The 26,587-nt window shown below is 40.4% G+C and overlaps 1 protein-coding gene across 6 annotated transcripts in view; it reads left to right on the forward strand.

Moving 5' to 3' along the window:
* The window catches only part of LOC139105385 (uncharacterized), a 187,817-nt gene that overhangs the window by 63,262 nt on the left and 97,968 nt on the right, over positions 1-26,587 (forward strand). For 5 of the 6 annotated variants that reach the window (XM_070661458.1, XM_070661456.1, XM_070661457.1 and 2 more), the window contains one exon: positions 14,368-14,445. The gene's annotated coding sequence lies outside the window, so the exon portion shown is untranslated. Of the gene's footprint in view, positions 1-13,496; positions 14,446-26,587 lie in introns of those variants that run through there. The other variant, XM_070661459.1, reaches the window with a different exon arrangement.

Raw genomic sequence — 26,587 nt, forward strand, 5'->3', positions numbered from 1 at the left:
AACTTGATTTTTATTATCTTGATTTAGTCGTTAATTATTTCTGGCAAACTGGTGCATTCCGTTAATATTTACTATTAGTCTACGATTTATGATGTTTATCGATTGATTTAACTTTGAATAAGTGGAAACAATTCGTATTTTAACGCGGACAGGCATATTTAATCAGGGTTTTAGTTTTAATTAAATTCAACGTCAAATGATCGGCGCACAGATTTTCCGCGCATCTTTCGCAAAAAGAAGCCTGCTGGACATTCGGTATACATGGCACGCATACATTTGTACATCGCTCGCCTCATCAACCTGATTGGCTCGTTTCAGTACACGCGAAACGAATGTCGCGCGTTTTGATCAGAATCCACGCGATTGTCCACTGCGGGATTCGCGATGTCGATACCCGCCATTTTCGTGTTATCTGGTCGCTGCACGCGTTGTATTCGCGTGTAAATGGCAATGGGTACATTATGCTTATGCATTTTGCAGCTCGCTCTCGCATTCTCTTTCTCTCTCGCATTCTCTCTCGCATTCTCTCTATCTCTCTCTCTCTCTCCGGATAGTCTCGTGCAATAGAATCTCCGCAGTCTCGTGCACGTTAGTCAGAAATAGTCGGCAATCGATAGTAACGATAGGGCGGAAAAGAGAATACCGGGAGGGTCGTGTAATCTGATGTTGTAATCCGTTGGCTACTCTGAAAAGCTGATCACACAATAATTACGTCGCCATTTGTTACGCGCTTTATATGAATGCATAGTTAATTACGCGCGCGCGCGCGCGCATTTGCGCTCTGCATAATCGCTTAAAATTTACAATCGTTAGTTGTAATACGCATCGTATGTAATATGTTACGGACTGAAATGCATAATCGAACGCGTCGCGTAATTAAAACGATTACGGGCGGCGGCAGCGGCGGCGGATGGGCGCGAAAGAAAATAGTTGGATATTATTCGTAACGAATTCCGTACGCATTTAATACGTACAGACGTTATCCCGCTTAACCGATTAATTCATGCAGCAACGACGGACGGTTTAATCCCGGCGGATAATGACCGCCTGCATGCGCGGCATGAACGTCTGGCGCTTAAAGCCGAGATGAAACTTCTCTGTGTAATTCCATTAATTGCGGCGTAAATGTGAGCCGCGAGGAAATATCGTTACAGACCAAAATTTCTTTCTTGCATAATGCATTTCGCGTGTACGCGTGCGAGCTTATACGATTCTCAGATAAATATTAATGCATTAAAAGGGCGGACGGATTTTTTATTTTCTTTTTTTTTGTATTTTTTTTCTTTTTTTTTTCGCAATACGGGGAAGCTGATGCATCGAAATGCGCGCGATGGCGTGCACCCTCCATCAGCGAGAGAAGGATTTTCGCCTGGAAAATTGGCCAACATAATTCGTAATTTAAAACGCAGGAAAAAATCATAGCTGGGGTATATTAAGCCAAACACTTTTGGGATATTCGCTTTTAAAACGTTTAATCGGCACTCGAGCTCTCTCGCAAGCTGCGAGGTACCAAACGCCCGTGCTCATCACGCAGACGTTTCTTTATCATCGAACTTCGATTCTGTATTAACTGTAATCTACGATTTCGCATGGCCCGCCGGTAAATCGCGCATTAGACCCCCGGAGAGTCAGCCGAACAATTTTCTAACTCTCTACTCGAGAAGCTCGCGAGCGTGATCGGAGTTAACTCTCGAACTCGGTGGACCGCGTAAGGCGATAAAACACGAGTAATATCCAAACTCGGGCACCTATCGGTGTTCCTTATGCCGGTCGAGTACGCACAGTCGCTCGGCGCATAATATTACGTGACAAATGGCAGATACACGGGAACACACGCACGTACTCGGGCGAAAGTTACGGCGAGAAAAGGGGCTGCGAAAAGAGAATGACGCGCGCGGGAGGGCGTCGGTATTTCCGCAGCGTAGTTATTCTCACAGCTGGTACTATGGGCACCGAGCGATTGTTCCGCGTTCCACGATTATACCGTCGACATTGCAATGGATAGCTGGGTGTGTGCAAGCCGATCGGATGAATCCACAACCTGCCGGGTATTACTGCATTAACCAATAGAGACCAGAGATCGTACGTGCTATCTGACCGAGAATTCCAATTTCGAAATCCGCGGCCGAGCTCCCGAAACAAGATCAAAGTTAGACCGCGTCATCGTTGATCGTGCCGCAATTCGTAAGCTCATCATTTCAGCGATAAACGACGCTCTTTTCGCAATCGATTTGTTACCCACCCCACAGAAAGTATTTCGAACCCTCTAAATTCCGAGAAGAGCTGACGACCTTCCTTTGAAACGAATTTATTTCCGATGTCGCGAGTTAACGAGGAGAAAATACGACTATTTTGATAAATCTTTCTAAATTCCGACCCATTTTTAATTGAATCAATACGGTTATTTATTTATTTATTATTTCTCTTTTTTTTTAAGAGTTAACCGGTTTCACGGTACCGTGTCGTCATGTTGGTTTTGTCATGAGAGTCTCTTGCGCAACGGGCTTTTGGGTACAGCTGGGAGAAGTGTCACTGCTGAGGTTAAGCGGACGACGGTGACTAACGAAGTCGTAGTCCGTTAACAGTGTTAAGCGTACGGTGCCGCAATTTACTGTTGCCGCCACCGACAAGACCGGCCTATTTCCGACGGAGGCACTCTCGGTCATACATGTACGTGTTCGCTGCCCACGAGCGTGGTTCCTCATACGCGGATATGACACTTCGCGGCTCAAAAGCAAGCCCGACAAAATAGGGTAATATTACGCGGTCAATTTCCGGAATGAGATTTACGACAGATCATAAAATCGTCGGCAACATTTTTAATAATCGCTTTACTTCGTCTTCTAAAAATGTCAGCGCTCAATTGCGAACTGTATTAAAAGTATAAGACAAACATTTGCATCGAGTTTAGTAACAGTGGCACACACGGTGCGTGTATACACCGGTAATTAATGTGTACTGTCCCGTAAAATATGCAAATTCGTCTCAATCGCGTCAATTATACCGGCCAATAATTCCATTGATTACAAACGTGCGTTTTCGCCTAATTATGCACTTTGCCCGTTGATGAGGAAACCGCGAAGCGCTACAGAAACGAATCGGTCGTGGCCGTTGTACGTTAGGTCATAACTTGTACTGCCGTACAATTAACTCACGTACCTAATGCATAATACATCGCTGTTGTTGTTTCGGCAATAGTGCAATTAGCGTAAGAGATCACGGCGCAGTTATATTTTACGATCGCAAAGTTTCCAAATGGTCACGTAGCATCGCTCGAACGTTTGCGCGATCTAATATTCCGACACTGATTCCGACCTCTTTGTCCCGCGTGTTTTCCCGCTGACGAACGAACGAAGTCGTTAACAGAACTCGCCTACCGTCACGCAGCTTGATTAATTACACTCGTAACAAAATTAACAGAAAATTAAATTTGTATTTATTAGAATCGTCGAAGAAATCTAAACATTGCGAAGCCCCCGGGGGAAATTTTATGACTCGACGTAAGATGTGCTGTTCTCTTTATCGCGAAATTTCTCTCCTCGTTTCTCTTCTAGATTATATTAGATTAAGTTAGCTTAAGCTCAGCTTCCAGAGTTTAGAAAATATGATATTATAGTCCACGAGTTTAGGGGTTCCTTATAAGTAGAAGATTAAACAACGATATGGATACGAGCAATGTTATAGTAATCCATATTAACGTTAATGTATTGCAGTTTCTAGTTCATCTGTAGCCTAGGAAATATAATTTCCCTTTATCTGTTTAGGAAGTAAATATTAGCGCACAGACGCTAGTGTGTTTAACGTATACATAGGTGGATTTAGGTGTTTAATAAAACTTTAAGTTACGGGAAGCGATATGGACTTCTAAACGTTTTAAAACTTTGGGCGAGTACGAAATAAAAAGTTTGAAATTAGATAGTCGATTGCCGTAATTCGTTGTCGGCACCAGTTAATTAGCTAATGCGCCGAGCCGGTGAAAATTTTTTTCGCGTTTTGTTTATCCCGCGGCGAACGAAGAGTCCAATTAAAGAAATTACACGGTGGCTTTGTCAAATTTTATAAATTACAAACGTCGACGGATATTTTTACTTTCTCGGACCGCGAATCGACAAGTCTCGGAAAAAAAAATGAACGTTCGAAAAGCAGCTTTCCGTTAAGCGAATTCATAGTAACATATGTATGCGTGTCTGGAAACTGTCCGATTATGCGGCAGCGAATAAATGCGAGCCCTACATTGCTAGTTTTACATTTATTCCGGGTAACGGTGAAGTGTATAAATTACGGCAAAATATCCGGTAGCTATTGTGCCCGTGCAACTAGTTTTTCTCGGATATGAATTCGTCTTCAGTGCGCCGGGGAACTTGGAGTGCTTTCTCGAGAATTGATTTATCATGACATGTAGCTTCGAACTTCGTAAACAACGTTACCTCCCCGGGCGTAAGGTCGACAATTGGAATATTTACCAGTCACGAATAACGAACGTGCACGTTCACGTGTATTCAATCCGAAATTTTGCCACGCGCACTCTCGCATTAATTTTATAAATGTTTTTCACCGACGGGCAAACATATTTTATGCCCATTCAAAGTCGCGTTACGTAAAACGACGATGGCATATGGAGGTAACGTTCGCGCGCCTTTCTAGACAGAGATTTGAAGTTGCAATTTAAAAAAATTGTCATTGTTACAAGTTTGTGTTTGTGCAGATTTAACAAATGTAACCAAATTGTTTGTTAACTCTCCGTTTACGCGCTAAATCCATCAACACTTAAAGAATTGATCGATTTTTACATCGTGCTTTTATGTACATATAAATGGGATATTTATTTTTCTCTTTTTTAAGTAAATGTAGCTCTCCAGTTTAACGGTCTATGTGGAGTTGATAGCTTCGCTACGCGCGAGCAAGGGTTCGCACTCAATTACTCGCTACGGCAATAAAGCTTTATTGTTCTCACGTCGGCATCGGTCCGGCATCGATGGTGGACGCGTCTCGCGCGCTGAAAAATTCACGAGTGCGATTAATTCCTGTAGTTATTGTTCTTCCATTTAACGGGATTTCGGCAGCGGTTTCAGTTTCGTAACAATTGGCGATACGGAGACTCGATCATCGGCCTGCTCGCTTTAAAATCCTATTAGATTTATATCGGTGGATTCTCTATTGGGATCGATAAGTTCGATAACTCGAGTGGAAGAGCGCGAATCGGTATTTATATCGTTCACCACATTCGTATTGCATGCGAGCTATCATAAAAACGTAGATATTAACGGCAAGTGTTTTCTAAAAAGTGAAAAATAAATAGAATAAAAAAAAAAGAAAATCTGATGTGCGTATTTTAAAAGCTAGATTCAGTTAAAGCGAGCAGGTGCACGCAGATAAACAGGCAGCTCTTGCTTGAGTGAATGCGAACAGTGTCGTTGCACTCGGTTTAAGACAAAACGACTATTGTGTTCAGAAGTTAAACTTTCTCGAGCAAATCTAGCCGCTGTCGTTGAATGTTTAACGTTTTCACGCTTATAATGCAGGCAGCCTCGTTTCAATTTACATTTGTTATTACACGCGTATCAATTAATTACCGCGGACTCGTTTTTCTTTCATACAGTCGTTACAATTTTTTTTTTTTTTTAAATAATATATTACAAAACTTTGAATATGTTTCAAAGTTTATTTTTGATTTTCGATAACAGAAAATATTAGTTTTTACTGTTTGCAGAAGTTTCAACATTTTTTTTTTTTGCGGAAGCCAGCTAAATAATTTTTTTTACACAGCGATGTTTTATATATCAGCCTGACAAGCCTGTCAAATGTACACGTATCCCTGTATCCAAATTTGGGCCAACGTGAACGTCCACATGCACGTAGATCGGTAAACTGGTCGCGGGTTTACTGCGAAAGCGACTGTTTGACGTATAGTGGATTAATGCAAAATTAGATACACACGTCCCCGCCCGAGAAATGTATAGACGCTTCTGAGGTCCGGCCACTTTGTCTCTTGCCGTGTCCCCCTTTCCGTTATCTCCAGCGCTCCTAATTCGGCGATAACCGATAAAACGTTGTTTGCGTCCGGCGCCGGAAACAGCGCATAGAAGCAGTACGGTGTAACACGGCGCGGAATTGATTCCCGTCAGCGATCGCCGCATGATTCTGCGTAATTGATTTGATGGGGCGCGAGCGTGAGGCCGCGGCCGGCCCCGCGGTGGATGCCGATAAGATATTAGCTGGGTTACTGTAATTGTGCGGTCGGTCGAGTCAATCAAAATGCGATTACGCGCCGTCTTGTCCCTCCCGATACCTGCGAAACAATGCGCTCGTTTCCCGCGCATCACCGTAGATGAGCGATAATTAATTCGGACGGCCGGGCTCGATGCCATCGATACTGCCGATCGTTCCTGCCTCGTGGAAATGTTTGATGAATTTAACATGTCACGGCGAATGACTGATTGAGATACATCGGTAATATATTTATACACATGCATTCCTGAATAATGCGAACCAACATCCTGCCCGCGTATTCGAATCAACAAGGAATCGACGCGAAGATTTTAAACGTCTCGAAAAATTCGATAATATATTTTTTTTTATAACTGCGATCGAGTTTGCCGAAGGTTTTTTATCCGAAGGTTGTTTGAATCGATAGTACATGAATTTTTTACGCTTTAATGATTCGTCTGGCTTGAGGGTTTTTTTTGGCACGGCGAAATCAATATTACAAAGAATATTGTAGGACTCATCTTTGCTATTTCGATTCATCAACACTTTTTTTTTTCTTTTTTTCTTTTTTCTTATTTGTACATTCGAGCACCGCTTGTTTTACATTCGAGGGCAAATTAATTTAACCACCTTTAATCGTATCAAAGAGATGTGTGAGAGGGGAATGGCTTATAGAAATGTTTCTGCGGCTGACGTGCAACAGAGAACTAAGCGTAACAAGTATTGTTCGTCCGCTTGAGGAACAATAGGTACCCTATTTCATTCATCCGTCTACAATTACGCGAAATTAATGGAAATGAAAATCGGAATCCGGTAGCGCGGTAACATAATGAATACGTTATACACATTAGGACACATTCGCTTTTGTATCGCCGGCAATTTGCATGTTAATACGCCTCGCGACCTTTATTTATGGCGCCCGAGTGTAAAGCGCACGAAAAACTCGTCGCCTCGCGATAGCGGCGTGTAATACCGTAATGATCCCTGCAAGTTTGCGCTACTTAGTTTTGTTTTTACGTGAATCTAATACGATAATTTAATTAAAAAAAAAATTTTTGCTACGACTTCGCTGGATATATCAAGATATATTTCTTTTATAATCGATCGCGGCGTGTCTTGGACGTTTACTCAAAATCAGTGATCAGTTTGCTTATCCGCGATAAGTTTCCCGGTAAAGATTTCCGTTCTCGAGAGGATTAAAAAACGATTGCGAGTTCAAGCCAAAGCGTTTGCCAGCGCGGAGAAGTTTATAAACTTCAACTTGAAATTCGATTTGTCACAAAAAGATTTTTGTGACTATTTTTTTTTTCTTTTTTTTTCGATGAAATCTTCTATACGTTGCGCGAGATAGAAATGCAGTAAACGAACAGCTGCACGGGCATAAGTTTGTTCGAGCTACATTAGTTGTATAAGAATGTCGCTTGATTTAATGCTCTCCGTTTCTTCTTCTTTTTTTTTTCTTTTTTTTTCGTAAATTACATTTCGCGTACAAGTATAATTTAATTTTTAATAATAAGTATTTATGACAATTTATTCATAAGATTATTAATTTAATGTTGCGCGCGAGGCCGTCAGGGCACAATATCGCCGGTCAATTTAAATGCGGCAGTTTATACAGCGATATCTCCTCGCACGTGAAGCCGGGTAGTACCAATTTCGAATTGCTTGCGGTGATGGGACAGTGGTTTGGTCATCTCCAGATTTGATCTCTGGTGTCTACGTCCCCACGGGAGACACGTCAAAGCTGTCGAACATAGATCGGCAAACATGCGGATTCGGGGCGTCCACGCATTGTGGTGACGCCAGGAACGGTTCAAAGCCCATAGCTGACCTGCTGACATCCTTGTGTGTATGCTGTCAATGGCCCTTCGCGATCAAGCTAATCGATTACCTTTGTCGAATCAAATAGGTAGAAAGTTAAGGTTACACCGAGTAACTTAACTATTGTATATACTTGAACTTAATTAAGAACAGGGAGAGCGGATTCTGTTACAATTCATCCCGACGTCTTTTGTGTTTACCAGACAATATTAATTTTCTAAGACATCGCTCGCTTCCTAATATCTTAGTTTACAACGGCATTTCTACGCTACGGTAAAAGCTCTTCTAAAATAAGTTTCCCAAACTCGTGTTGCAATTAAAATAGAGTTTATTAATTTTTAAATTAATTTTAATTCTTTGAAAAAAAGAAAAAATGCAGAACAGTGTTGTGAACTCGCTATGAATTGTACATGTGTCTTCTTTTTTAATGAAACGCGCCATTTAAATGCCGACGATCTTCAAACTATTCTAATAACTTAATAAAGCGACGCGTAAGCGTATCGCATCGTTTCAGTTAGTTTCTTGCGTAATTTGATATTCATTCGACGTGGTCGAGAGAAGCTTGAATCGAGCGTAAACGGAATCTCAGAGGTATCGTTGCTCTACAAACTGTCAAGCGTATCGCATGCAGATGTCATTAAATATTAGATGTGAAACATTTACAAATTCGATGAAGCCCACGCGAGCGGAAGCTGACGTCACGTTGCACTTTGTGCGCACATCTTTTCGCGAAATTGTTTTAAGCTCATTTTTTATCGAAATTTATTTCCCGAATGCGGGTAAGTAATTTTTGCAAGGAACGGGTCAATCTTTTTTTTTATTATTTTTTTTTTATTTTATTTCTTTTTTTCAATTTTTTAAATTATTTTTATTGTTCGTCGTCGTTGTCCTTAATTTCTCTCTCGGCATAGTCAAAAATTGTTATTTTATCGCAAGCCCTTCACACATCGGGAACGGAAAAATTCCCGAACTAAAGCGATTGCTAAAAACACACACGTGATACGGGTAATTCGCTTAGTCGTTTTAATCTTAATGGCTGGAACAATATTACTCCGCAAATATTTCCGTTTTCTCATCTATAGTAAAGCCGATTTTCGATAAAAGTGCCCTTGATGGCGGTACCGCCCAGCTCTTACGCGGTTGAAGTGCTCTAAGATGGAGTGCTCGTTAAACAAAACGAAACAACGGGAGCTCCGATCGATTTCCCTCGAATCTACACATTTTTCCTCTACCTTTCCCCTCGCGAGTGAAGATTGCATCTCGACAAACAACGTGTTTTTCTATTAAGTTACCGCATTATTTCGGCGTTACTCTCGAGTTCGTTGAACGCGCGAATGCCGAGCCGGGCGAGCCTCGACCTCGGTTAAATCACCGCGAATTTATCGAGCAGCGAATTGACGAAACGATTCGCGTGCCGGGGGCCGTTCTTCCTCTTGCCGAGACTCGGAATTCAGAGACGCTGACTCGCGGAGGTTTGCGGCGTGCTCTGAGTGGTGCAGTAACACAGACGCGGTCTTCGCTTTAAATTAATTAATTTAAGTTAATTAATGTGCGTGGCAGCGTATCTCGCCGTGCCCGCACCGCCACTCGAGCATGCCGCAAACCTCTGCGAGTTGGCATCTCTATTGGGATAGCGATCGGAGGGAATGAGGGTATCAGGCGTTCGTGCGCATTGTGCATATCGCTGCCAGAACATGGTATTTGGATAGAAACCAAAAACGCCGCTTCTAACGTCCGTCCGCCCGTATTATCTGCGTAATCTACCATTCGGTATACGGACGTTATTTCGCGAACGGATTATCCTCCCCCCCTTTTTTTTTTCCTCCCCCTCGCCTTTTCCAACCTCACGGCGTCTTGCCGCGCACGTCGCGAGATATACGAAAGCTATTTGTCGACGTCGATGTGTGCGTGCACGGACGCACACGTGTCTAAATGTGCGCACACGTTCTCACGCCCGCCGAATTCGCGAGCGGAGGGTTCTTGTATAACTCCGGATTGCTGGAACTTTAATAGGAATTTCTCGTAGAAACGATCGATCGAGCGGCCGTCCGCTATCGTTTGAGGAGTAACTCCAGTTTTCAATTATTACGAATGTCATCGGATTGGGTTTCAATTATTGTGAACGTCAGCGTCTCCCCCTCTCCCCCCCCCCGTTAATGCGCGTGCGATCCACCGGTGTCACGACACGGCGCGGAAAAGCTGTAAAAATAGAGTTCTAAGTGGGAACGATGCGGATGAAGAATTGCTTCGTGATTCTTTATGATTTCGCGGGGCGTTATATATTCTCGGTGGCTTGTCGTGAAAAATACGGTACAAAACGCGTTCCAGCCGCGCGTCGTGCTCGCGAAACGCACAAATTTCGCGGTACGGAGGCCACTGTAAATTCTAATCAATTATGCAAATTGTGCAGCGAGAAGAAAACAATTAATTATGCAAGCGCAAACCTCGCGGGTGAAAAATATAGAATATTTGGCCACTTACCCGCGATCGTTGTAGACTCCACCCGTTCGTGCGAACTGATTATTTTTATTAACGCGGTTTATCGGCGATCTGTCCCGTGGGATCTGCTCTTTTCTCCCTTTTTTTTTCCTGCCCTCCGCTGACTAGCGGTCGCCCTACCGGCAACGAGCGAGAAATATTATCGGCGACGCCCGTTAAATATCGAACCGGTTAAAACGCCACCCATCCCCGGGATAAACGCTCGGCGCCAGAGCGACAATAAATCCGCGGCCCGCCACGGCTTGCAGCAGCACGCTATTGAATATTACGCGAGCCGGATTTCGCGGCAACTTCTGATATGCCGGCGTGCCCGCGCGGATTTTGGCGCGGCGCTTCTGCTCGTTATACGCCGCAATTAATTATGATAAGCAGTAGCGACGATTAATAGTCGCCGTACTCTCGAGAAGAGGCAGTAATTACTTCCGCGCAGCAGTTACCGGTGATAACTCCAGTAACGAGGCTAACATAAATGCGTGATACGCAAATTGCGACCTTCCCTCTCTGCGAAGTGAAAAGAAAGAACGTCGGAGAGCTCGCGACAGGTAGATAATATTCTAGCTACGTTCAAAGGGATTGTATAAAAACGTTTATTTTTAATTTTATATAAACTTCTTTTTTTTTTCATCTTTGTTAAAATTAAATAAAATATAGTTTAAACAGAAGTATGTCGCGCAATTTATTTTTATCAAATTCTTAACCGACTCGTCAAATGACAGATTTATTTTTAAAAAGAAAGGTGCTTCAGAAAATTTTTGCTGAATGTGAATTCTTATCCATAATGAATCTGATGGGTGAAGAATTTATTGTTACGCACCACGACGGGCCATGAATCTTCATCAATCTTTTGAAATACGGAAATATTTAATCAGAGGAATACATATTGCACGAACGGCTTGGTAATTGATTTCTAAAATTGAAAAACGGGAGATTCTTCCGCGTGCTATTTATTGTCACGTATTTCGTATTGCGTTTGAATTCATGTAAATGTTTTTTTTTTTTTTAATACGTAAAAAATTTTAAATTCTCTTTATTCGGGATTATTCTGATGATGAAAGAGCCGAGTATCTTGCGGGAGCATCTCGATGCATCATATACCGTGCAAATTATGATGCTGCATAACCGTGGTTTATTTTGCCTCTTAATTAATTTATATGCATAATATGCATACAAATACATATATAAGCCTAGTATATAACATGCATTTTATATCGTGTAAAAAGTAGTGATTTGCAAATTAGAACCTGAACGTGCGATTTGAATGGTTTTTATTTTTAAAATAATTTTTTTTATATTTCAATTGATTAATATACATTTTCATTTGTTCTACTCGATAAAGAAGGAAAAATACGGTCAGTTTTACGCACGAATTAAGTTTGAATTATATAAAACTTGCTTTGTTCTGACGGAAACGATTGTATATAAAAATTGTTCTCGTGACATTTAATAGAAAATTTTTTATTTTAATTGCGCAATCTACGTATTAAAAAAAAAAAAATTATTATGTATATTTTTGAAAATATTAAAAATAGAGAAAGAGAAAAAAAATTGTTAGTCTTTTTCGAACATATAGAATGTAGAAATCTTTCCGTGATATTTTTCTTTTGAGACAGTTACGATTGTAAAAGGATGCAGATAAAAAGAAAAAAAAAAAGAAAAAAAAAAAGGTAAAAGAAAGTTTTTAAACTTTTCCTGCGGTTACATTGATAATGAAAGATGCTGCTCTCTCATAGCAGTTTGCAGTGCTCTTCAATTAGGACGAGCTCACTTCAGCCTTTTTCATTTTACGTGTCATCTTCTGTAATTAATGAGATTAAGAGTGATGCAACTTTATATATAAGTTACACTTAAAATAAAATCACTCTTTGAGTTGCGTTTATAACAAAAATGGATTAAAGTTAATAATACTTTCGTCAAAAGTAATCGTCTGGTTATTTTCTGTCTGCGTAAAAAAAATTGCTTGACATCTGTTTAATGCACGACGTAATTACGCAATTAATAAAAATTGTTAGAAATCAATTTGCCACAAATACTCGCTGGAAATATTAATTGGCGCGTTCTTACTTAACTTTTATTAATTTTAATTTAGCCAACGGAAAGGCAAATCATTTTGTTCGTTATGGACGACGTTATTTTGTCACCTAGAGCTTTAAATGACAACTTTGATATCCGTGCAATTGTCTCCTCAGATAATTTACAGATAGCGTGCGTAGATCCCGCTTGATAAGTGAAGGTAATCCAATTTCTAACGCGGAACACATTCGGTTCCTCGCGGTAGATAAACCTGGCTCTGCTCCTTTATGTGAGAGCTCCAATTAAAACCGGCACGAGATACCGCGATCCATCGTATCTCGCGTATCCTGTACGAAATTATAACGGTCGCGCCGTCAATTAATGACTTCGTTTGATAATAATCTCGATTCCTACGACGCGGCACAGCTTCATACGTCTTTTTATACGCCTGTTAAGGTTTAGGTTCTCTTTATGTCGGCGCGACACGCGCGCGTGTGTGTGAAGCAGAGTCGACTCCTATGTCTCACTTGACAATTGAGATTTTATCGATGCGCTAAAGCGAAGTATTTCCGACGTGATCTTACGCGGAATGATAAATTAGAACGGCCGCCTCACCTTAGTGTATATACGCTTCAGTGCACATAAGCCGGTATTCATAGTCGGTTCTATTTAAGATTGGCTCAAGTACATTCTCATTTGGTCTTAAGACATTGTTTAAGAAGATCTTGAAATAAGAACTGTCTATGAATACCGCTCATACCCGAGTGGAAATTGATTCCCACCGTTATTTAATAATTAGTTAGCCAATTCGGGATTCATCTCGTGGTTGTCTAGCAAAACTGTTCAGCACTGAGCCAGAAATGTAACGCTAAATACGTATTAGGTACTACATAATTATTACTAGCTAATAACAAGTTAGAAAAGCTGGATATCTAAACGTTTTTCCCCGCGTACTAGTTTACTACGCGTACTAACCTGGTCAACGCGCGCTCGACTGCCGCGGCCGCTGACCTCCGGGCCCGCGGACCGCCATGGTAGTGTGAGTACGTGCGTGTGTTTACATCTGACCGGCACCTTGCGCTCGAAATTCGCAAGGCGGAGGACGCGCGGGCGACGGGCAGCAAGGACCGGTCTGCCCGGCGATTTCGGCAGTCGAGCGAGCCTTGCGTAAGGTCCAGACCACAACAGTAAACAAGTACGCGGCAAAAAAACATTTAGCTTCTATTTAGATACATGGTCTGCGCTGGACAGTGACCAGACGACCGATACTAGTCAGATTTTGTTTCCTTTTTTTTAAATGACAACTTTATTTTTTGAAGATAGTTAAGAAATATATTTAATCTGCGCGATCTAACTACTAGCTGCAAAATTAGATTAGCTAGATAAATTCTATGTAAGTCTATGATTTTATGTACGCTTTAAAAAGATGAAATAAATAAGTTAGCAAGAGCTTTTAAATTTTTTACTACATATCGTTGTTACGTATCAGCGAGGAAATGTCAGCCGGGTACATTGTTCTCGGGCAGTCATGAGCATACGACAACGGCCATAAACACCGGCCTCTTACGTAGTACGTCAAGGACCGTAATTGAGATTTTATCGATGCGTTAAACGGCGCCAACTTTTGGCGCAACACGTGCCAAAGTTCGCTCGGCGCGGTCGTCGACATATGAATACACGTAAACGGAACGTTAGCACGGCGGAGACCAGATCGCGGCGAGCAATTTCGATTCGAATAACTTCGGTTGGGACTAGTTAGGATGCGCTTTCTGAATGCCATTGAGATATATATGTATATATATTAATAAGAACCGCTTTCTCGTGTTACAGGTAAAGCAGCTGCGTCAGTTTTCGCCCCGAGAAACACGATGACTGTCAGAAATTCTTGGAGACAATGGTGTCTAGTTGGTGAGTTGCTGCGCATTTTTTTATATTAATTTTAAAATACGCTGACAAATATATTTTCCAAAAATTCCCACCCGTAAATACATTTACCGATTATTAATGGGCGCCTAAACTCGGATGATCAATAACTTTGAGACATATAAAATTGGTATTGAAACGGCGAATTAAATATTATTCTTTAATGGAGAGTTCTTGCAAACTTTTATGACGCGAAACCCGAGAAAAAGCGCTGCTGGCGACGAGGCCGAGATTAATTTCCACTAACGCTCGCGGTGAAAACCCTGTCGATACTTGCGGGATTTCTCGCGCTGCGAAAACGGCAGTGCATCTTCATCCTGCCGTTGCGCGGCACGCATTAGCAAGTTTTTCGACGATGTGGCGGCGCGATAAATCATAGTCCGGACTCCAGATGAGAAACGACGGATGAAAAATGATGTTCCGGCAAACGAACGCGTTACCGTGGTCAGAGCAACTTTCGAATCGCGCCCGCGGACTAAGGACTCGCTCGCACAAAAGCAAGCTGAGTGCTGCTTCGGATCGTCACACGAATCTACTTTCGTCTCCTGAGATTTTCGCCCCCGTCGAAAAGGAAATAATTAATTATTATGAAAGAAGGACAGATATCGAAGGTATCTCGGTAAGGCTGTTGCGAAAAGAACATACGCGTGAAATAATTGTAGAAAATTTCACTAACAATATAATCGCCCAGCATCTCACGTCCATCGCGAAGCTGTCGAAACTGTAAACCCGACAGCGGGTGATTGGCTGTAAATGTATTGGTCTAAGCCGCCTACAGCTTCGAGATTTGAATGCTACAGATCGCACGTTCGCCAATCCACATTGAGCGTGAGGTATTGACCAGGTATCTAATCAACAAGAACCTGGACGAAGTAGAAACATCTCTACGCGAGTTAATTAAAACGTATCGTCAATTATCAATTCGACCGTCGAAAATATATTTGCGTGCAAATTAAAGTTCAATTAAGAATCGTTAATCTAAAAAAATATAAAAAATACGAAGCCGCTACGAACGGAATGGCGCAGTGCAGCCGAGATTTAAATTTAAGTTCCGCGAGGAATTTTGGAAAGGAGGAAGTGCAAAAGAGGGTGTGTGAGCAAGCCTTGAAGTTTTAAAAGGGTTTAGGTGAACTTCCGAGAGAGCCTTTCCGCAGGAAGTTCCGCCGTCCTCGAATATCTGCTTTGCGTGGGCAGCATTCTTATTCATAAAAATGAAATATTGCAAAAAACTTATAGTTTAGCGGCGTGATGAGTAGAATCGAAATTTTTCAACATTACTCGCCTCTTTCGTAGGCATAGAAAAAGAGGAATGGGGAAAGAGAATTTTTATTCAATCAAAAATGACGGAGAAAACTTCACACGGCGCGTATCGAGTTTAGATTTGCTGCTTGCAGATTTTTTTTTTAGAACAATGAATATTTTAGTACACATTAGAAGAAACCATGCGCGCACTGTTTTTCAAGCGACCCTAATTATAAGCTACGAAAAAGAAAAAATTTTAAAGACTTACCAGTCTGCAACTTCAACGGAGTTGAAGAATTCTGCCGGTGACTGTAACATAAAATGAAAAATATTAATGTAGACATGACAGTATATAGCCAGTTAATAAAATTAATAAAAAAAAAAAATAAAAGTTTTTTTTTAATAAAGATTTTATAAAAAAAAATTCATGCTTACCTAAAAGTTGCTCCGCTGATGCAGGATGCCCGTCCCGAGCCTGCTCCTCCTCTCAGTTTGTGTGTCGAGTCATCCTTCCGCGCACTGGACACTCGCGAACGCGCCCGATAAATTACTGTTACAAAAAACGAAAGAAAAATTTTATATTGAACATTTTCGACCGATAGTCCTCGACACTCCCGTTAAAAAATTTTAATATAAAAGAAAAACGCCCGTTTACTGCGGAACTCCCGAGGCGACCGACGAACCGGCTGCGGTTCGTATTATAGTTTCGGCGTACGACACTTTATTTCTTCCACTTTTTTCCAACGGGGATGTCAGGCTGGTACCTCCTTCAACGAAAATCTTTCTCTGGATTTTTATCTGAAACAAAAAAAGTTATATTCGATTAGTAAAAGTCACGAAAATTAATTACAACATTCTATGTGAAGTATTCACTTCATAGATACCCGAAACGTACTCGTTATGGATCGCGAAGGTCAGTTTGCATCAACGAATATTTTTACTTACGCTAAAAGTATTATTCGACGCGTATAATATTCAGTTAACTACACACGGCAGCCGACCGGTCGGCACATACCTATTTTTTTCACCACGCGAGATGTGTACGCCACGCGCGCGACCGACCTCTATTCTAGGTCACTACGCAGCCATAGAAATATGTTAAGAGATTTTCAGGCCTCGCATTTCTACACCACGAATTAATATCTCCCGAATCTATTGCAGACTCGTCGATCGAAACCCTCTTCCCGCGAGCCCGACTGTACTCGTCTACGACAAAGAGACGCGAATTAAATGTACACGTGCACGAGGTTTTTACTCACTTTCTATCAATAAGACGTAGTCGCTGGTACGCACAATTAATTCGGAAAGATAATTTACGCCAGATTACGTCCCCCTGACCCGCGTGATTCTTGATACGTACGGAGAGGCTGCTGCGTACACGTGCGTCTCGCTCGACCGCTGTAGAAGGACAGAGCGAGAGGGAAGATAGTGGGGAGCGTAGCTCGTGCGCGGCACGTATGCCGCTCATTGCTACCTTCCTCACTCCCCCCCAGCTACCTATTCGTGTCTCTCTCTCTCTCTCTCTCTTTCTCTCTCACCCCTACACAATTCAACGCGTTATGAAATAATTTTATATACTGAATATTAATTACAAATTGAAACAAAACCGAATTTCAAAACCTTCTTGACTAGGCTACTAGGCTAGATTATTTGTATTAAATTTTCTTTTACCTTTCGATTAATCTTTGTATTTAATTAAATTTAATAATAATAATTATTAATCATAATTACGCGAAGTTAACCGCAATTTTGATAATTATGACATATCTTCGGCTACAATTGTATCACTAATTTTATTAATTATGAGAAAAAGAAAGTTGAATTTCCACCAAGTCAGATAAAATTTATTGATGATGCGGAGAGAAATCGAAATTGAAGGCAAGGCAGGAACAAATGAAACGGATCGGAATAATGAGGAATAATCATTAAGGGTTCTATTGAAAAGTCCTATTATCAACGCGAGACTAGTCCTGTGAGAGTACCTACTTCCTTTAACAGGAACTCCTCCCACGAACGTCGTGCACGTAATTGCCGACCCAAGGAAGCAGAAGCTGAGCTTCGAGGTCGCTAATTCTTTTAATAGTCCAAAAACGGCGGGACTGATGGCTCGGATAAGAGACGAATAAGACGGTTTTACTTCTAATTAGAAAAATTAGATAATTAAAACATTAATTTATTTATCGCAAAGTGTATCGATCACGTTCAATTATTGGAATTTATTTTTTAAAATGTTCCATTAGCCGCGTTTAATTATGCTGAAATTTAATAAATTAAACTCTCGTACAATGCGTTGTAATGCAATTTTTTTTTCTTTTTCACTTAGAGTTAAAAAAAAAATCTAATGGAAAAATTACCTTTTAAAAATGCACGTTTTCGGTTTTCGAACGTTTGCCTTTGGTAATTTACGTCCGCGCATTGTGGACTTACCATAAATCAAGATTATCCGCTCGGCTTAATTTTACGCATTGTATCTAGGACCTCGGACACATTCTTGTGCAATAGGATATCGTCCCTTCGAGGGAGAAGATCCGCCTTTTCCTCGTTTGCTCATGAGTGGACTTAATTCACTGCTCGCTCATGCCGAAATAGCCTCCATCTCTCTGTCACGCCTTTTTGCAATTAACATTGAGGATCCGCTTGATGAGACTTTGCTTTCATGCAATTTAAGTAAATTTTTTTTTGCCCTCAAATCCGACTCGCGCTAAACTTATTTAATAGGCTCGGCTACTCAGTCAACGACCCTTGTTTAAATTTTTTTTTTACGTTCGTTTAATTTTGAATTTAATTATGAAAATTCCTATAGCGATTATTTGTGTAGATCCGTAAAATATTTGTAATCTGCTTTGTAACGCGAGAGAAAAGCTAATTAAGCTTAAAGTTAATTCAGATGTAATAGATTTATTCTTGTTGTGAGATTATATACTCGTTGAATTTTCCTTCTTAATGCCGAGCGGTTCCTCCCTATTCACTTTCTCCCTGCCGTTTATTAGGTGCAAATTCTCTTTCGGAACTCCGCGAAGTAATTCTGCGCGAGAAGTTTTCCCCTTTTTCTTGCACGTATTCGCACAAGGAGGTTCTTGTAGCGCCGTTTAATTACGAATAAAATTCTTTTAGCTTCCTTTTCTCTCTAATTTTTCGATACGTGATATTACTTCACACGTCCTTAATAAAATTCCCATAATAAATATAAATGAAATATCCTCTTGAGTGTTACTATAAATTACACTATTATACTACTAATTACGCAGATTAATTACACCGGAGAAATTTATAATAATAATCGTAAGCGTTCCGAGAGAATTTGCTCCGTAAATATTTTAAACATATAAACAAACTAGCACGCTCTGCAATATTAATTTCGCAAACACTGCGCGTGATTTTGAGTTACTTAGTAGCTTTGCTTTCTAGCTTAAATAGTTAGATGCTCGAACTGTTCATGGTTAATTTCGGATACAAAGGGGACGTATCTCCTCAGACGTATTGTATGCGTTAGAAGCTTTCTGCAACGTGTAGGTGCATGTGAACACACACACACACACATATATACATATGCGCATGTGAGTCGTTGGAATCTATTCTGCGGCACTGCATTCGACATGCGAGCGCCAAGAAATAACTTCAGATTAAACGGATACTGCTTTTCGTACCAATTTCGCATGCCGATACTTTCCCACAAAATCATGGCCTACAGCCTGACGTTTTTTCGATATCGTTATTGCACCGTCGCAACTTTTTAGTTCGCACAAATTCAACGACGCCATTCGTGACGTTTACGTAAATTTTAATTGCTGCGTAATGAAATTATGATAACGCTACGATGAGAGGGCACGAGCGAGCGAGTGATGAATTAATTTAAATTTCGTATCGCAGCCTCTCTTTCTCGTCGCAATAATTGCAATCGTGCGAGTAGCATGCGTCATAATGCATTCTGTAAAGATGTTTCAGCTGGCACAAAGCTGATTGCAGCTATTACCCTGACAAAGGGTGTACGCGGTCTCGTAGCTCCTTTGGCGAAGTCTACGCGGAGCCCAAAACAATACATCGTCTTGTGCATAGAAGCGCATTCGACAGGCGTTGCAGAACGGTAGAAAGCACGTCTTGTTAATACTGTCATGTTATAGAACAAGGAATAATGCATGAATGTACTAAGAGTTGACTATCGTATCAAATATCACGTCGTGTGTGCATTAATTGGCCAGCGTATTCATGCAGCACGATGCGAGAATGAAGTGATATATTTCGTCCATCAACTCAAGCTCAAACAATAAACGTAACGATCTTTTATACATATTTAAATTGCACGTAAATGTTAAATTTTTAATGCTACTTTTCCCGGTAAATAATTATTATTTTGCCGCGTACGAGGAGCATTTTTTTTTCTTTCTTTTTTGCGTATTTAGGTAATAATATAGATGGCACGTTAAAAAGTAAACGGAAAGCATGTCAGGGTATTCTCAATTTAATATTGGCATAATCGCAGCTATTAGCACGACAGCGCGAGAGCTTGCATCACTTCGCGGCTGAGCTTTGCCGCCGCAAGCACACTCAACAGCCGCGCGGCGCACGAATGCATCCGATTAGATTCGCGCATTACATTCCTCGCCCCGTTCTCACGGGGAGGCACCGCTTGCCAGCTTACACCCGGTTTCTTCGTGAACAACGTAATCGTTTCGTTACCACCGCCCGCCGCCGAAATCCGGCTTCGTCTTTCGTCGACTTATCTGTTGCGAAACACTCGCCCCTGGCCGGCGACTAAAGCCACGGTTTATGTATAATCGAGTGCGTAATACGTAATGCTGCTTCCTCGATTAATCTTGGCCGAGCGAAATTCACGATAGCCGCTTCTCGGCGAATAAGAAATTTATGCAACGAATGCAACAGACAGATGGGTAATTTTATATCAAGATATATTTACGGCGTCAAATAAGAGAGGAAAAGACCGGTTCGGCGTTTTTACAAAACGGATTAAGATCCGTGGAATTCGATTTCGGCCGGTGGGTTTCTGATACGTGACGACGGTACCGATGGTGTGCCTTCGGACATTCGGCAATTTGGGCTAATGCCAGCCGTTTCGTACTTCGCCGAGCTCGTCGCGTGTTGAAGTATTCGAGTCATAAATCTCGCAGGTGAAAACCCCATGCCTAATATCTTCCTTACGTTTTTGGCATCGGGGGTGACTCGCTCCGAAGGGTACCGCCCCTTACCTCGAGGCCGGAAAGCTACGGAAATAATTACCTGTCGACTTTTAGCATACAACACGCCTGAATAAAACATCCCCCGGATGAAATATCGTCGTTGTCGCTGCTACGAGCTAGCGGACTTTACGCCGCCTAGCATGTTGCTCGACTTCGTCCTACTTTTCTCACAGCCGAATATAATCGAAATTTGATTCCATACCGAAAGATAGGCCGGTGGTTAGCTTAAACGGAGGAATTAACAGAGTTCCTTACGTCACTCGGGTGTTTCGAAGTTTCGAAGGGCATAATTGTCACTAACGAAATTTTCAGTTTGCGAAGAAAAAGTTCGTCAGAAGTCAGGAATACCAAAAGTAATTGCAGTTAATTGTATACGCCCGGAAAGAGTAATTTAATTATCATATAATAATAATAATAAATTTTCCATTTTAGTAATGATAACAGAGAATACATTAAAAACGTCCTGTATTTATCATTTTCGTACTTTTATTAAAAGAATTTTTTAGTTTAAACACGCAGTATATATAAAAGTAATTGAAAAATAATAAAATAAAAGCTCAGTTGATTGCTAATATTAATTAATAATATTAATTTAATGAGAGATTAAGAGCATATATTATAATTCAAATACATACACACGTACGCACATCGTGCGTGGCTTATAGAGCGAAAGTAGTCGCGGGTGAATGGTCATGATATTAATTATGCGTGGGATCGTAGCAATATATTGACTTATTTCCATTCAAAATTAAAGATATAATTTAAATTTAACATTATTTACTGTACCGTTAAAATCTCTCGTTCATAAAACAAACCAATTGCAAATAGTCGTTTAGATAACAATATCTTCTAGGCGTGTTCACGCAAGTAACGCGAAGTGCGACGCGATTTCTTGTCGCTCGTAACGGAATTTAATACGGGTGTATAAAGTAAAAATTCATCGTTTTCAGAAATTTAAAACGGTGTTAATCACGAGTCGCGTTATTCGGCTAGTTAACGATTTTGCGCTCGTAGGGTTTTGATGAATTTTCCCACTGAATGGCGAAAACGTGGTTGCACTTCGTAAAAGTTTTATCGTAATTTACTCGATCAAGTCACGGTAAGGAATTTGGAACATATGTCACCGAGCAAGAAATTTCTGTGCTATGCACACGTGTCTGTCGCGGACACTGGGTGTCTCGTGCAATAATGGAGAAACGATTCCGTGCTGCCTGCGCTCTCTTGCATCTGGCATCGTCATCGTGTCTTCCTTGCAAGGTTCGCCGTCATGTTAACGTTCTCATTACAAGAGAATAATTTATCATAGGAGTAAAAAATTTATTATTACGGCAAGGTGCTTAGGTTTTTCTCTCATTCTAATGATAATTGCAGAAAGAAATAATTTCGAGGTGGTTTAACAAGTAAATTAACGAGACTTGAGAAAATTATATTTGTTTTCATTCTAATAGAAAGAAAAAAGAAATAGATAAAATTAAAGTCTAGGATTTTTTTTTTATGTAAAGGGATAATGTTATTCGTGAAACTTTTTCTCTGTTTTTGGCATTATTGCAGGAGATAGCAAGTCATTTTATATGAAACCTTTTGTCTGTACGTTACATTTCACGAGACAGACGAACCTCTTCGGCTATATTTGGTCGATCCATCGTATGCCGAAAGCAAGGAAAGCTCCTAAAACGATCCATCTTACAAAGCTTGACAGAGCAGTTCTTCCATACTGTCATGAAAAGCGACATTATCCGAAAAGAGAAAGAGTGATATACAAACAAAGGAAACTGCGCATAGCATATCGGGAAATAACTCGGCGGCATTTGAAAAATTTTCCCGGAGAAGTTGACTCTGTGGAAGTCTAAGTGCAAAGTAAAAAATGTGAGGAAAAAAAAAAGAAAAACTTCCCTTAGGAAGGATCGAAGTTCACGCGTCAAGATATAAACGAGGAAAAAAAAATTCCTCGAGTTATCTCCAAGATTTTATATTTTGGGAAGAATTTTCTCGCGGGCGCGAAGAACATATTGTTTGAAGAATAAAGTGCAAATCTGTTGATTTTTTAACCTTACTGTTTCCACCGTTTAATTAAATGTTTCCCTGCTCGAATAAGATTGCTTCCGCCCGGCACATCAGTCTAGGCGCGCCACCCTTAAATTGTAAAAAGCGGTAAACTTCCGACGATGGAAACGGACCGGAAGCCCATTAACGGTTGGCGCAGAGCGATCCATCTTAAGAGGTGACTACCCGATAGATGCGGCACGAGCAGAGGTGCAACAATGTCAAAAAAGAAAAAAAAGAAAAAGCAACGGCGTCAAAGAAAAAGAAAAAAAAAAAGAGAAATGTAAGATACACATGCCGGATTACTTCGCCGTGCAATATAGAACTCGAGTTGTTTCCTCGCTTCGTTGACTTCGTCAATCGTCGACGGTGGAATTTTACACGTATAAGTAGCACGACTAGAAAGAATAGAGCCGTTGGATTAAATATCGAAACAATTTTTTACTGACGCCGACGACTAACAGTGACGAATTAATTATTTTATAATGTATGGAAGATCTTGCTCAAGGGATGGTTGATTACATTCATCTATTTTGGACACGACTACGATAACTTGACCGGTTCATCCAACGCTCCGACATGTTACTGCAAATTCGACCTCGTCTCACTAATTACATTACTGCCGTTACCAGTCTGTTTGCATCGAACAAGCGACGAGAATCGTTTCAGCTTGTATGACGATGTGATATGCAGTAGATAATGAGTGATCTCGATCAGTTTCATTAAGATCTAACAAGGACGCAGTACAACTTACTAATTAATACGTTTGCGTTTATTCCAATCATATATGTCGTATTCTTATTATTAATTGTTTTTTTTTTTTTTTCAAAGAAATCTTAAATAATAAATCACTTTTCCGTTTAACATAATTCCTTCGCAAAATCACGTAAAATTTAATTATAAATTTATTTAAAAAAAGCTGTTAAACATATTTTTAACTACTCGCGATCAAACTTAATTATTTCGAGCGACGCTAATGTGTTTTCAAAAACGTATGAAATAAAAATGTCATATTTGATGTTACACTAAACATCTCGACGGCAAACAGCGACGATAAATTGCATAACGGTCTTGATACCTGTTATTTTAGCTCACAACTGTATACACAAAGTTCCCTGTCCTATCATTCGAGACCTGAGTCAATAAGAGATGACCGCTCTGAGCTACGGTACCTTCGAAATACGGCTGTGACAGACGTTACGAGACATCGGTCGTAATTCCCTGCGAACGATTAGCGATAATCAGCTCGTGTAATTAATTAATTTTCCAGTTACACGTGTGCCGGGGTGACGTCTGTTTATCGCGGCGGTTATTTAGACGTAAAATGACAAAATCCCAATCGCAAAAGCATACCTTGAAATTATGAATAGCTTCGGTCGATGATACTTGCGCGTGCGACAATCGAATTTTATTTTTAATAGCCAAATCCGAAGATGGCAATACCCTCCCGGTTTCTGTCGGTTTTCGCGTAATTCATGCCCGTCATTTGTGAGAAATAATGTATGAGCACACTTCTCAAATAGAACCTCAATCCATTGGTCGTTAATAACACGTACGTTTTGCGGGATTTATGCGTTTGAAATGTAGATATTACGCGCGTAGAGAATCATTGCGTTTTGAGTATCCAATTTTGGTTGTACATTTTCGGGCGGACTATGATTTTCATTAACCATTAATTCGACTTTATTAATCGCGTCATATTGCACGATATTGCAAGCCAAGTTTCGAACAGTAATTTCAAACTTTTCCGCTCGTCGATATTGCGACGCAGACAAAAATAATACATTTAACAATTCTTACGGAATTTTTTTTCTTTTTGTCTTCACTAATTGACGATTCAAATTAAAATGATCGATGCATTTAACGAGCCACGTAACGAGATCAACTGTCGCGTAATTAGAATGCCGTAGGTTGTATCTAAACGCGTTAACGACGCTTTTGCAATACCTCGTGTCATTCGTATGAAATATTATTTTACGTTCTATAAACTCGTTAGCAGATTATTGCGGCCTTACGTGCAATGGCAGTACGAGCACGCTTCACGACGAGTGCAAGGACTAATATTTATTGAAAATAAAAGCCCGTCGTTGCGTATTGAGCACAATTGATAACCGGTGACGAAAAAAGACCGTGGAAGATACAGGGAAACGACGGAATTCACGGTGAATTGTTTCGCCAATTATCGGCAGTCGCGCACAAACCCGAAATCTCAAGTGCTTAAAGCGTAACGGGACAAACCTATTGTTAAAACCCGAATTCGCGGGAGATCCAATCGATCGCGATGTTACAAAATACATATTTCTCTTTAAACCGTAATTTCGGTCTCTATAATGAAAATTGATGTAAACGTTTGCTCTCGAATCGGGACAGAAGAGGGATTTACAGATGTACACGTGCGCTATAGCGGAGTCAATTCGGTACAATAAGCTTCGGAACAAGATTTTATCGAAGCCAACCGATTGCAGAATTCCGGCCAATTCTCCGACTGTTATATTCCGCGTTGCCCTTCTCCGAGATTACGTATATCACGGGCACAATGTGGCTGGTAATACTTTGCGCGAGAAGACAATCATTTCGTTTAACGAAGCGCGTTCAGTATATCTAATTAAAAGTTAATTTGCTTATTTAGGTTTGGGAGTCTAGGAAAGGAGTGGCGTAACGAAGGAAGGAGATCTGCTTGTAATCGCTTATGTCATAAATATAAATTGCCGACTATATTCCCGCCTTAATTCGAATAATTGACATAGAACGATTTGCCAGGTAATTAAATAGTCAGCTCATTAACGTCGTGTTAGGTGGCGCCTTCGGATTTATTAAAAAAAGAAAACAAGAAACGAAATTTGTACGCTCTGCTCAATTTTTAAACAGTAATTATCGATCGGGGAATAAAAGCTCTACATTTAATGAACCGGAGCATATAAAATATTAAAAAATTTTAATTATCGGAAATTTATCGCGGTTGATTATTATAAAGATAAAAATTCATTTCATTAATTACTAAAAATAATTTTCTTTAATTTAATTGCGAGTTGAGATGTTTTTCAGTAGATATAAATTTTTATGCACGCGTGTTTTATGAAAATTTATACTCGCGCACATGTAATTATTTTGCACGTGAATTGAAATAATTTATCAAAAGTTATATTAAAAAGTAAAAAATACTGCGTTAACGCTATATTATTGTTTGAAAGTCTTCGTTTCGTTATCACCTTAAATATCAATATTACGCATATTTTTATTACGACTCAACATACCGGCCGCCTCATTCGCTTCGCTGTTTGCTATTTTATTATTCACTAATTTAAAAAAACATATTAACAGGGAAAAATTTAATTACAATGCGTGTTTGTGTTTACGTCAAATGCATTAAAACACCACAGAGTGAGTTTATTCTCTTCTTGAATTAAAATCGATCGATCGGTTGTTGTTTAATTCTGTCTCCGCGCGCTCACCTCCGTAATTCCAAACGCAAATTAGCATGTACTTTCAAAAAGCCGACAAGAAACGAAAGATTCTGAAAATGTGAAGGAATGACTTGGCAGTTATTGCAGACCAAAATGCAATTCGAAGCCGAAGTAGAATCCGACCGTGAATACATTTTCTTGACGTCTCCAGCAATCCTCTCGCTGGTCTTCCGTTCTATTTGT

The sequence above is a fragment of the Cardiocondyla obscurior genome, linkage group LG09 (genome assembly GCF_019399895.1).
Source record: "Cardiocondyla obscurior isolate alpha-2009 linkage group LG09, Cobs3.1, whole genome shotgun sequence".
Taxonomy (NCBI): Eukaryota; Metazoa; Arthropoda; class Insecta; order Hymenoptera; family Formicidae; genus Cardiocondyla; species Cardiocondyla obscurior.